Source organism: Sus scrofa, chromosome 11 (genome assembly GCF_054392235.1).
Source record: "Sus scrofa isolate SSC_HxYL_T2T_F1_AM1 chromosome 11, Sscrofa_HxYL_maternal_Yorkshire_Landrace_v2.0, whole genome shotgun sequence".
NCBI classification, from domain to species: domain Eukaryota; kingdom Metazoa; phylum Chordata; class Mammalia; order Artiodactyla; family Suidae; genus Sus; species Sus scrofa.
In genome coordinates this window covers 62,320,361-62,333,314 of record NC_139393.1, presented here as the reverse complement: position 1 = coordinate 62,333,314, position 12,954 = coordinate 62,320,361, and the positions used below count along the sequence as shown (strand labels likewise).

The 12,954-nt window shown below is 33.0% G+C and overlaps 1 pseudogene; it reads right to left on the bottom strand.

Annotated features, from left to right (window-relative positions):
• Positions 1 to 2,819: 2,819 nt before the first annotated feature.
• Positions 2,820 to 11,678, bottom strand: LOC146398658 (AP-3 complex subunit sigma-1 pseudogene; annotated as a pseudogene).
• Positions 11,679 to 12,954: the final 1,276 nt, after the last annotated feature.

The following is a 12,954-nucleotide window of genomic DNA, read 5'->3' as shown; positions in this document are numbered from 1 at the left end:
ACAGTGAGTTTCTTGGTCTGGATGCTGGTTACATAGACTATTTCACTTATGATTTGTCCATTTTTGGTTTGTACATTATACTTCAAATAAAAACTTTGTGCGGAAGACATACTTGTTTTACCACTCTAAAAATGTATATTGTGATTGTAAATCCTACAAAAATATATTGAGTGAATATGAAAATTACATGCAGGGTATAATCATTTAATTCATTCACGCAAGCACTACTTAAATATCTATAAATTTTCAAGCACTATGTTAGGTATCCACACTGTAGACATAATCCCTGTTCTCAGAAATTTTGGAGTATAGCCGAAGTGCAAAAATAAACCAACACAAAGGAACTGCAATGAAAAGACTACTGCAGTAGGGAATAAGGTCCGTGAGTTTACATATATTTCAATGAGATAAAGTCCAAGTAAAATGAATCTAATATTCCTATTTTTCATGCTTGTTGTCTTTTGAAAGGAGGGTAGGGTGTCGTGAATGGCAAGGGTCAGTATACGGGCTTCCAAAGTACCAGTGATTTTTCTCTTTATGGACCTGTGTGGTGGTTACATGCATTTCACTTTTTCTTTTGAGTTATCAATGTTTAGTTGTTGTTTTCCATATATACAGTTTAGTATATAAGTTTTCATAGGTGTTCATTTGAGAACCACTCAAAGGAAAATCACAGAAATGTTGAAACTGGTTTTTTTCAAAACTGCTTATTTGGGAGGACAAAAAGAGTCAATTCCCTAATCAGTCACACTTCAATGGAAGTTGCTTTTTTATCACCAATACATGATCTTATTCTGTGCTTTTACTTTTAATTTTGTGAGGTAAAAACAATTCCCTAGCTAGGAAATTTTTCCAAGAAATGTGTAATGCATTCCAGGTCCCATCTTAAGAGATGAAATTTCAAAAGATACTCTATTTCACAGATGTGACAGGAAAATATATCTATAAATGTTTTCTTTTTTCCCCCGTATGGAAATCACTGTCTCTAAGCCAACAACGAGTTCATAAAATTAAGTAATCTAAACATGTGTATATTCTTGTAATATATATTACATATGAAGCAAAATAAAATAGCTTCAGATATCTTTAATTTACAATACCATAAGTTATAGATAGTAAAGAGAAATGGCTGGATTATATTTTCATCATAAGATTGAGAGGATTTGCTGATAGCTTGTATGTGGGGAAAAAAAAGGAAAATACACTACATCTTTGCTTTGAGCAACTGGGTGAATGAAATTGTCATGCTCCGAAACATATCTGATTGCAGCATATATCTACATTTAAGTATATATAGTAAAGAATTTTGATAGCATATTTTAAGTTTGAGAAGACTATTAACATAAAAAAATAATGGAGACTTTGAGTTAGCAAAAAAGAGGTCATAGCAAGAAATGTACCTTTTAGTATATTTGAGGTGACCTGGGTTGAGGGAGGCGGTTGTGTCAAGATGCAGAGGAAGGTCGGACTCTTCCCTCCACCCAACCTAGCTGGGAGGAGGTTGGTATAATATTTATATTCTGTGCATTCTATGACCACAGTAATACTTGTATTTTAGGGTTTTTTAAAGATTGACTTAAGAAAGCCTAGGTATGTCAAGACTAGATTTAAAACTGGAGGTTCAGATTCTTGACAAACACGAATTAGTCTGTTAACGACGTGACGATATGTTTCAGTACCTCCAAAAGTACCTTCCCACATCTCCCCTCAGCAAAACCACCACTACCACCAAAAAAAAAAAAAAAAAAAAAAAACTAAGGAAAGAAAAATAAACAATTAAAACATTTTCTAATTATTAAATTTTCTGAAATGTCACCTCTAAAATTGTAATCACCCAGGACAGCTGGCTAAAGAGTGTTTCCAGAGCAACACTCTGAGGAAATGGAAAGCAGACTTGGTACTTGTGTTAGCAGAGGAAGAAGTAAAGACATAAACATTAGAGCCCATCATGGGAAGACTGTTTTACCTACAAGGATTTAATCACTGGGAACTTTTATAAATGTAAGTTAAAACATGAAAACATTTCTATATTCTTAGTCACCCAAATTGTATAATATGTGGGAAAATACTGTCCAATGTTAGACAAATTATTGTAATGACTATTAACTTAGGCACCTAAAAAATCGAATTCTTTATATTGAAGGTGGAAAGGGTAAGGGGGTGGCAGGTATTTATTAAACTTTGTGTAACGAATATCTTAAAAGTTTAGTAATTGGGTAAAAAATTATCATTTATAAATAAAAAGGTATTTAACATATTTTTAATATGTTTTCACTTAAAAACAATGTCTGTACATTGAATATTATTATTATTATTTTGCTTTAGAAGTCCAGTTACCTTGGGAGTTTATTTAAACTAAGAGGAAAAGGCCATAATGTTTTCATGCAATATATACTTGGTTCTTTAAATAACAATTGTGACAAATAACAGAAGGAATTAAGGAATGCTGCCCTTGTGATCCATACAAAACACCAACATTTTGGGTTGTACACAATTTAAAGCAATGTCTCAAAACATTTTTCGAAATACTATAGTAGCCAATACCTAGAGGCATGCCTTAGGTGGCCATAGGAATGCATTTTAGAAAAGAAAGAGAAGAATCGTACTTGCAACTATGGAATTTCTTCAAAAATCACTGAGCAATAAAAGCAATGTTGAACTTCCATACAGATTTTACGTAATTTCTGTACAGTACTTTGACTTAAATCCAAGAGCAAAAAAGTTAAGACTCTCCTCCTCTATTTTTGGTAAACAACTGCATGGTAAACTTAGATGGCCCTTCCCCCTGGATTTTACCTGGGAGTGGCCTTTTAAATTTTTTAGTTAAAAAAGGGCAGATTTGGCACTTTTATACTGTTGTCACCAATGTTAGTATTTATTGGGATCTCAGGAAGATTCATGTTCTTTACAACTGATAACAACTGATACAGCATGGGCTGGAGCCCCTGCTAAGCCAGCCTCAGATTTCTCCAGTTTACTTTGTGCATCAATTTGTGTAACAATCTCATTCATGTTGGTCTCCAGTACCACTCCTTGCATTGTCATTTCTGCAAGAATATTGTGAACCTTATCTACATGGAAAATTAAATCCAGTTCACAGATATTTTCAAAACACTTATCTAAAGTTTCCACAAATACTTGAATTAGATCTAAAATGCCAAGTTCACTTTCTGAAGAATCGATACAGAAGATGAAATATAATGTTGCATAATGTCTATAAATCAGTTTGTTGTCGGGTCCTCCAATTAATAATCCTCATTCTAGGAAATTACATACCTTCTCATCTCTCTTTGAGACAAAATGGAATGTCTCAGTATTGATTATAATAAACTTCTGCAAATAGATTAAGAAAAAAAGAGAACAATTATGATTCATAGGAAGAGGTTATAATATCAATATTCACAGGAGATGGAAGAAGTTGATCCTAACATTTGTGAATGACTTGGAGGAGAGGATTCAAGATTTCAGTGAAGGAAGTAACCGCAGTTGTAGAAATAGCAAGAGAACCATAAGTGGGAGTAGAGTCTGAAGATGTGACTGAATTGCTGCAATCTCATGATAAAACTTCAGCAAATGAGAAGTTGCTTCTTAGGGATGAACAAAGAAGTTTTTTGAGATGTAACCTACTCCTGGATAAGATACTATAAAGGTGGTTGTCATGACAACAAAGGATTTAGAATAATACATAAACTTAATTGCTAAAGCAGTTGCAAGGTTTGGGAGGACTGACTTGAATTTTGAAACAAGTTCTGTGGCTGAAATGCTATCAAGCAGAATACATGCTACAGAGAAATCATTTATAAAAGGAAGAGTCCATCGATGTGGTAAACTTCATCATTGTCTTATTCCAAGAAATTATCATAGTAACTCCAACCTTCAGCAACCACCACCCTGATCAGTCAGAAGCCATTGAGGTAAGACCTTCCACTAGCAAAACGAGTTTGACTCACGGAAGGCTCAGATGATGGTTAGCATTTTTTAGCAATAAAGAATTTTTCAGTTAAGAGTGAAAATATACAAGTCATCAGGGAGACATTCCATTTCTACATTGAATAGTATTATAGAAATTATTCATAATTTTAGTATTTGATTTTAAAAACAATTTATAATATTTGTCTGTAATAATTGCTTTTACCTTACCCCTTCGTGTTTTACTTTTCTACCATCCAAGAATATTATGACACAATCCACTCATATAACCAGCTGCTGTGCTGTGCAGTGAAATATTTGAAGGATAGCTTCATGCCAGATGGAAAGCACAGGTAACAGTGCCAAACAATGTATAAAAAAAGCATATTTCTACTTTGATATTCTAGTGGAGTCTATTAATATTTTTATGAACTCAGAGTTAGGAAAAAACTCAGTATATGATTTCGGGAACTGGGTTGCTCAGGAAAAAATAAAAGTAAAAACATCAGGAAAGGGAATGTCACATAGCAGAGCAGATTGTAACGTGCAAAATAAGGGAAACACAAGGGCAGAAGCTTGGAATAAAATTTCAATAGAGATAAAAAAAAATTGGACAGTGTCCTCCTAAGGCAGGATAGTAAAGTACAAAAGTCCATATATGATAGTGAAAATGCATTGTGATACTCAGAGTAATGAAAATTTAACAACTGATAGTGTGGCTTGATCTCTCATTTGCTAAAATCAGAGGATTTTATACATGTTGGCTTTTTACTTTCGATGTTTCTCATGAGAAAAAGGAAAATACAGGATATAAGAACCCTAATTCTGTAGATAATTCTGACAGCTGCTGAAATGAAAGTGACAAGAACCATTAAACACAGTAGCCATGCTTAGGATAGAGTGTATATTGTGATGTTGTTGGCAAAATGTGGATGATCTTGGTTGGGAGTCTAAACAGACTTGATAGCAGAAAGCAATTTCTGTAAGTGAAAGTTCAAGAAGTACACAGAGGAAATGGGACATTAGCAGACAGATGATGTTTAGAGAGTAATGCTATATGCAATGGGTACACTTTTGGAAGGGGAACAGGTAATGATTTTCAGAAATGTAGGTTACTCCGTAATAGGTGATCCTTTGTTGTCCAGAGTCAGTCTTCTATTTTCTGGAGAGTCTTAATGGAGAGGGTTTTAGGTACTTGAATTTATATCAGAGGAGATGCTGATGTCTGGTTTGCTTTTCAATTTTAAAATCCTTCCAAATCTTCTCAGATACTTTTGTCTTGTTTGGGCAAGTGTTATAAAGAAAATCCCTTTACCTATTAATTGTTTTTAGTTGAAGTATAGTTGATTTACAATGTTGTGTTAGTTTAAGGGGTATAACATAGTGTTTTTTATTATATTACAGTATAGATTATTATAAGATATGGAATATAATTCCTTGTGCTATATAGTACATCATTGTGTATCTAATTTATGTAAACTAGTTTGTATCTGATAACCCATACGTCTAATTGGTCCATCCTCACCCCCTCTCCCTTTTGGTGACCATAAGTTTATTTTCTATGTTCAGAAGTCTGTTTCTGTACATGGATTCATTTGTATTATTTTTTAGATTTCACATGTAAGTTACACTATATAGTATTTGTCTTACTCTGACATATTTCACTAAGCATGTTATTCTCTAGATCCATCCATGCTGCTGCAAATGGTAATATTTCTTTCATTCTTTTTATGGCTGAGTAATATTCCATTGTGTATATGTACCACATCTTCTTAAGCTAATTGTCTGTTAATAGGCATGGGTTTTTTCCCATGTCTTAGCCTTTGTAAATAGTGTTGCAATGAACATTGGGGTGCAGCATGTATCTTTTCAAATTAGAGGTCTGATTTTTTTCCAGATACATACCTAAGATTTGGGATTACTGAATAATATGGTAGCTCTATTTTTAGCTTTTTAAGGCACCTCCATACTGTTTCCCATAGTGCCATTTCATACTAATTTAATAGTAATGATTACATCTCTTAATAACATCAGTAAAAAACCCCTGTTCACCATTATACTATATACAGCTATATTCTGAGAAGTAATCCAAAATATATAAACTTTGGAGATGTCTGCAAATCTTCCAAATTAGTTTGTAGAAGAAGAATTCAAAATTTATTGTAATAATTCTAGAAGATTTGGATATAACATAAATGATAGAATTACTAAAATATTGACTAAAGTCTTGTGGATTCTATTACAGTAAGCTCTGAGTAGTCTTTTTGATAAATGGTATTGGTAAAACTAGAGATATTTATGCAAATGAATGAAGTAGGACCCTTACCTTACACCATATACAAAACTTACCTGGAAATGGATTAAAGACTTAAATGTAAGACCTAAAACCATGTAACTCTTCCTAGGCTTAAGCAGAACCTCCTTTTGTGATTATCCCTTAAGTCATTCCTGCTGTCATTCATATTTTGTCATCTAGAACATATTTAGTACACCTTATTGAATATGTAGATGAGTAAATAATAAATAGCCTCATATGTAAGCTATTAAATTTTTTTTTTCTGGAGTTTCCATCATGGCTCAGTGGGTTAAGAAACAGATGTAGTTCATTTGTTCTGTGAAGATGCAATGGGTTGAAGGATTTGGCATTGCTGCAAACTTTGGTGTAGACTGCAGATGTGGCTCAGATCCTGTGTTGTAGGTTGTGGCTGTGGTATAGACTGGCAGCTGCAGCTACAATTCAACCCTTAGTCTGGGAACTTCCATATGCCACAGGTGTGACCATAAAAGGAAAAAAAAAAATCTCTTGTCCCTTTCCAAATGGTTTCCCCTTCTCTATTATTCTGTACCTTAAGTAATATTAAGAGAAAAGAAAAACCAAAAAATCCTTGGTCATCCCTTAGGTTTTATTCATAGTTATATCTTAGAGACATTAGAGCTTTAAATTAGGCACATGCTAATGAAACTCACAGGACATGTTTTTAGTACTGAAGAGATGTTAATCTTGATTTAAATCTATCAATCACCAGTTAGATATATTTTCTGTTTGTGTTCATACTAATGCCTCATGGGAACAAAATATGGTAGCTAAATGTAACCTGATTTGATTGATTTTGTGGTTCATAAGAATGCTAGTTTATTGAGAAACAGCTAATTGACAAAATGAGGAATACCGTACATAACTACTTAGGATTCTCTTTAAAAAGGGGAAGGGAGGATTCTAGAAGTCTCTGTACCTTTGGCTCAATTTTGGTGTGCACCTAAAACTCTAAAAATTATCTATTGAAAATTGTATTTAAGTGGCAGTTTAGACAAATGCTTAAGCTTGTGTTCTATATATTAATCATGACTAGTGGTATAATAGGTTAAAATATTGCTTAATGCAGACTAACTGCTCTAACAAATAATATAGATTTGTAGAATGCCTCAAATAAAATATGCCTTGTTTTTTGTTCATATAAAAGCACTCAACAGGTAGGGTCTTAACATACAGTCATTCAGGAGTTCCTATCTGTGGCACAGCGGGAAAGAATCTGACTAGGAACCATGAGATTGTGGGTTTGATCCCTGACCTCACTGAGTGGGTTAAGGATCTGACGTTGTCATGGGCTGTGGTATAGGCTGCCAGCTGTAGTTCCAATTCAACCCCTAGTCTGGGAACCTCCATGTGTGGTGGGTGCGGCCCCAAAGAGCAAAAAAAAGAAAGAAAGAAAAGAAAACAATCATTCAGAGATCTAGTTTGATAGTCTCTGCAATTTTAATGAGACGCTTCCAAGGTTGTGTGGATGGATGGTTTCTTTGGATCTAGAGATGATCAGTAAATGAGGAGAACATAGGTTACCCTGTGAATCCGGCACTAACCGCCAAAGTCTGAACTGGACAGCAGATAGCAATGTATGCTTTTCACTCCCTGAAGAATCTTTCATGGCCCAGTGCCTATACTCAGCATCAAATCTTTTGCCTCTTCTTGACTAAATCTGAGTCATCATATTGCATAAAAATTAAATGTATATCTAAATATTTCTCTCAGTATTGTGCCATTTGATATATATATAATAAATACACATATACATATAGACCATGTATCTTTATATATGATACACATAATTTTGGCAGAAATTTAAAGCCAAGTAAAATCTTTTGTGATATCCAAAATCAAAACAAAACTATTACACAACCATATTATCAGTTATTTCCTCTATGACTCTGTGAATAATTGTATAAAGATTAAGAATAAAATATTTCAATTAATTATATAATTTATATGCTTTAAATTTTAACTCCCATTCATAACATTGTAACTTCCTAATCATTTCTTTTCTATTCTAAATAATAGAAATCCTAGATTAATATATAATAAATATAAAATATAAAATAAAAATGCAAAAATCAGCTCTCCCAAGTGAGACCTTTGAGAATCAAAACAGACAATAAAATAGAGAGCAGAGAGCAAGGCTGAAACCATGGACTGTTGTACTCTTGATCTGGAAGCAGGTGGGAGTTGCCAGAAGTTCTGTCCTTACAGGGAAACCATGAAAAAACTTATAAAAGACTTCCATTCAAAACTTGAAAATGACTAAAGTCAGGCTCATGGATGGAAACTAGAGGTCAAGTGTGCAGTTCATATTCTCTCCCCAGCTTTAAAAAGAAGGCTTCATAAAGCTCATACTGACCTTTGCCCATAACTAAAGCTTTTATGAAACTATACTCTAGGCAGGTGGGAAAAGAAATTCACAAACCCTTGACCACAGAGTGAGCCAAGCCACCTGCTATGTTGAACAATAGGTTTTCTACATCCCCAAAATAAGCACACAGCATCAGCCCAAATCAAGATTAAAGACCTATTTTTTTTTGGATAGGAGGCCACAAGGGAAGAGCTAACTGAAGAAAAAAAAATGCTGGATGGGATAAAGGTATACAGAGAGAGTAATAAAATTTGATCAAAATATAATTTCTGTGTCCAAAAATACAACACTGGATAGGGATATAAAGATATCTAGCATAAAACAAATAAAAAATGAAGAATATACACATTTCTATATGAATTTCAAATATAAGATTAATCTGAAATAGAATTTAAAGTGAGTGTTTTCAGTTTATTCAAAGAGAGCATAGAGATAGTAATTCTTCCAAAAAGGTAGGAACACACAAAAATATCAGTTGGCTGTCAACAAGAACAATTAAAATGTTCCAAGTGAGAATGAGATACTGACAATTAAGTATCAAGAGAGGAGATAAATGTTAAATAAAAGCCTAATTAAAAACCATGAATGGCTAGATGAAGGAGTTTCTTTAAATGATTAATGGAAATACCTATGAAACACCACAGAAACTTGGTATCTTAGATCCTCAAACTGAGATATATTTCAGGTACTCAGCAAGAAAATAAATTCTAATACAGATACACAAGAGTGAAGTAAGACTTTTCAAGAATAAAAAGAATATGTTAAAACAACCGCAGTCAACAATACAGAATATATGCAGAGAATGGCACTTGTCCTGATAGTGCTTTCTTTCATCAAAACTAAATTTCAAAGTATAGTGAAAACAGAATATAAAAGTGATGAATGGAAATAACTATTGGCCAAGAATTCTAAATTTATTATTATTAAGGGAAACATATAGTCTTTGAGACACAGATACTCAATGAAAGAAGTACAAAGGGACATGCCTTCAAAAAAATGCATGTGAAGGAAGGAGTGAGATAATAAAAACCAAGATATTAATAGGAAATAATGATGAATTTAACCAATAATATAAAAGAAAAGATATGACTAAATGGTTTACCCTAGAAAAGCTGAAACTAAATTTTAGACAACTCTAATAAAGAGAAGAGATAATGAAGGTAAAGGTATTTAGTGACAACAATGATAAGGATTTGGTTTTATTTGAAGGATTGAAATTAACGAGCTGGAGATCCTATTGTAGCTCAGCAGCAACAAATACAACTAATATCCATGAGGATGCTGGTTTGATATCTGGTACCTCTCAATGGATTAAATATCCAGTGTCGCCATGAGCTATTGTGTAGGTCACAGCTGTGGCTCAGATCTGGTCTTGCTGTGGCTGTGGTCTCCAGATACTTGATGTACAAAATTTTGAAATATAACAAAACATTTCCTCTTGAATCTTGTAGGCTATTTTATTGTGTAGCCATAGATAACTGGAACAAGTGGTATTTTTAAAAGTATATATCAGATTAGACTTTTTTTTTACACATTCAAGAATCAATATTGAAAAATTGATTCATGTAGCCTACTATGTTAAGAGACTGAAGCAAGACTTTTTTTTTTTCATTTTCAGTTAGCTCTTCCCTTTTTCATTCAACTTGATTAAAAAAAAATCAATAAAATTAATCCGTTGAATTTATAGGTAGAACAAATCCATATTTAATCTCACATTTTAGTAAAATGGATTGAATGCAGGCTTTTGTAGAAAAAAAATTGACCCTCAACTTCAGTATTCTTCACAGTTCAAGTTTTTTCAAAGTCGAGGTGTTCAGGAATTCCTTCTCATAGGGATCGCTTAAATCTCATGAAGTAAAAAATAAATTAATAAGCAAATGTAATTCAGATTCTGCTGCTAAAGGGACTAAATTTGTTAAATGCTCTAATCATCGTAAGATAAACAGATGGCTTCTATTCAAGCAAAGCAAAGCAGTAATTATACACATCTGTACAATACCAATAAAATCTAATATATCCAGAAGCTATTGGCTGCCATTTCAGACAACAGTCTCTGAGAATAACATTTGTATAATAATTTAGTCATTTTTCATAACAGCTATAATGACACCCACATAATTTTTATCATGAAAAACACAAGGGATGTCTTTGATTCATTCCTTCTAAAAAAAAATCCTATCGACTGTCAATAGGATATCAAGCTTGTTAATCTTAGTATCTCTTTGCCATTTTTCTTCTTTTGTGTGATATTAGATATTTGCTTCTGTTTGTAAAGAAAGCTCATGTTTACTCAGTTATTTGAAGACACTTGTATATCCCTATCATCAGGGGTATGATAAATATTACACCTCCAAAAATCATGCTAAAAATATTGATTGCCAACAGCTGAATACTGCTCTTTGAGTTCTAAACGTTTCTTCTGAATTTTCATACACAGGCAGAAATGCCATCACCTAAAGTAGGGTGTTGCGGTTCCACGTGAAGGAACAGCAGCTCAGCCATCTGGAGAGATACTTTAAAGGTTTTTATTGTCCAATTGGTTTCTCTAGTTCTTTATGGCAGCATGTAGACACCCACATTTTCTGTCTAGAAGTGCAAATGAATGCTTTTATTTCTGGCAGCTCATGTAAAACGCTGCACTCCAGATAGCCAGACTGAAATGCTTCTGGTAACCAAAATAATTTCATTAGCCCAGTTAGAATGGCATGCATAAAATTTAAATTATACACTGTAAAATCAATTCTCATTACTAATCTTAATGAGGCCAATATGTTTTTCTGTACACAAAATGGTGAAGAGTTTAGCTTAATTTTAGGATCAAATGAAAATACACATTTCTGAATGCTTGTGGAGACTGCAGTTTATTATAATGAAGATATTACTAACTTACTAATATTTAAAGGGCATGGAAAACAACTGTTAGCAGTCTTCAAAAAATTTAACATTCAATTCGGTTACTTCTGCCTTCCAAATTCTGTTTCATACTGCAGTACATACTGAAATCTGTACTGATCATTGTGATTTAATTGGCACATATTCAAATAAATTTGCATTGTCTAAACAGGAAAGTTAGAGTTTTACCTTCATCGGCAAGGTGAAAAATGGCCTTTATTATTGAGAAAAGTATTACCCACATATGTCACTGTAATTCAACAAGTATTTATTACCATTTATCTTATATAGCATGTTTAAAATTACCCTTGGAAACAATGGTAGGAGGCACAGGTAAGAAAAGAGATAAATTCATTTCTTCCTAACAAATTACGAAGCATTTAAATGTCTCAGATATATGCAAACATCAGCTGAAATAATACAAAAGCTTAATATGTAGATCACAAAGTAAGCATAACAAGAATTCAGAAGATAAAGGAATTAATGAATGACAGAAATGGTTGGATGTTAAATTCGTGGGGAAAATAGGTCCATATTCAGATCATAAAGTTGGATGGGATATGAATGGGATTTGGGTTAGTTACTATGAGTAGGTGATATAGTTGTATGTATTGGCTAGTGAGATAAAGCATATAGTGACTAACGTGATGTTTTATGAGTGTAAATAATTAAAATGCTCAAATGAGATTAGGAGTGATGGTGAAATGACAGGGATTGAGACTATATTGACATTTAGGGGAAAAGGAAACTTGGATGAAATATGTAATTGTTAAAGTGTATACATGTTTGGCAAAATGACACCTAGAGGACGAAACAGATTGGTGTCTGTCATACAGAGGTTATAGCAGATAAACAGTTTTTTTTTCCCCTAGAGTTTATAATGAATATATATAAATATATATATATATATTCTTTAGTTTGTTCTTTATAGTGATATTTGTTCTCTAATGATTATATTATAGTTTTACCTAACAAACTATAGAATATTTAGCAAAGTAGATATTCAGAATAGCATTTTGTAATAATGATGCCATTGTTAGGATATGTGCATTGCCCACTGTTCATGATAATAGAGTGTGATAGCTGGGCTCCCCGAGTGTTTGGTAAATGAGACGGATAAAGATTATGTGAATTATGTAGCCTAGGAATGTAACAGAATAAGTACATCTCTCTTGTCCTTTATTCACTCACCTTCCTTTGGAGAAAGTGAATAATCACAAGTAAATCAAAGATAATGTAAATTGGGGGGAATCTGCTTAATGTTATATATTACATTAAACTTACATGGCAATTGAGAGCATTGATTAAGGCAGATCTGTTCAGGACAGAATAAAAACTTTCATCTGAGCCACACATGACAGATATTAGTAAAGCATATACATAAGGACTAATTTCCCCTTAAATTAGAATTAGGATATGCTTATTCGTGAAAGCACAGACATCTTTGCAGGTTATTTTTCAAATTAGAAAT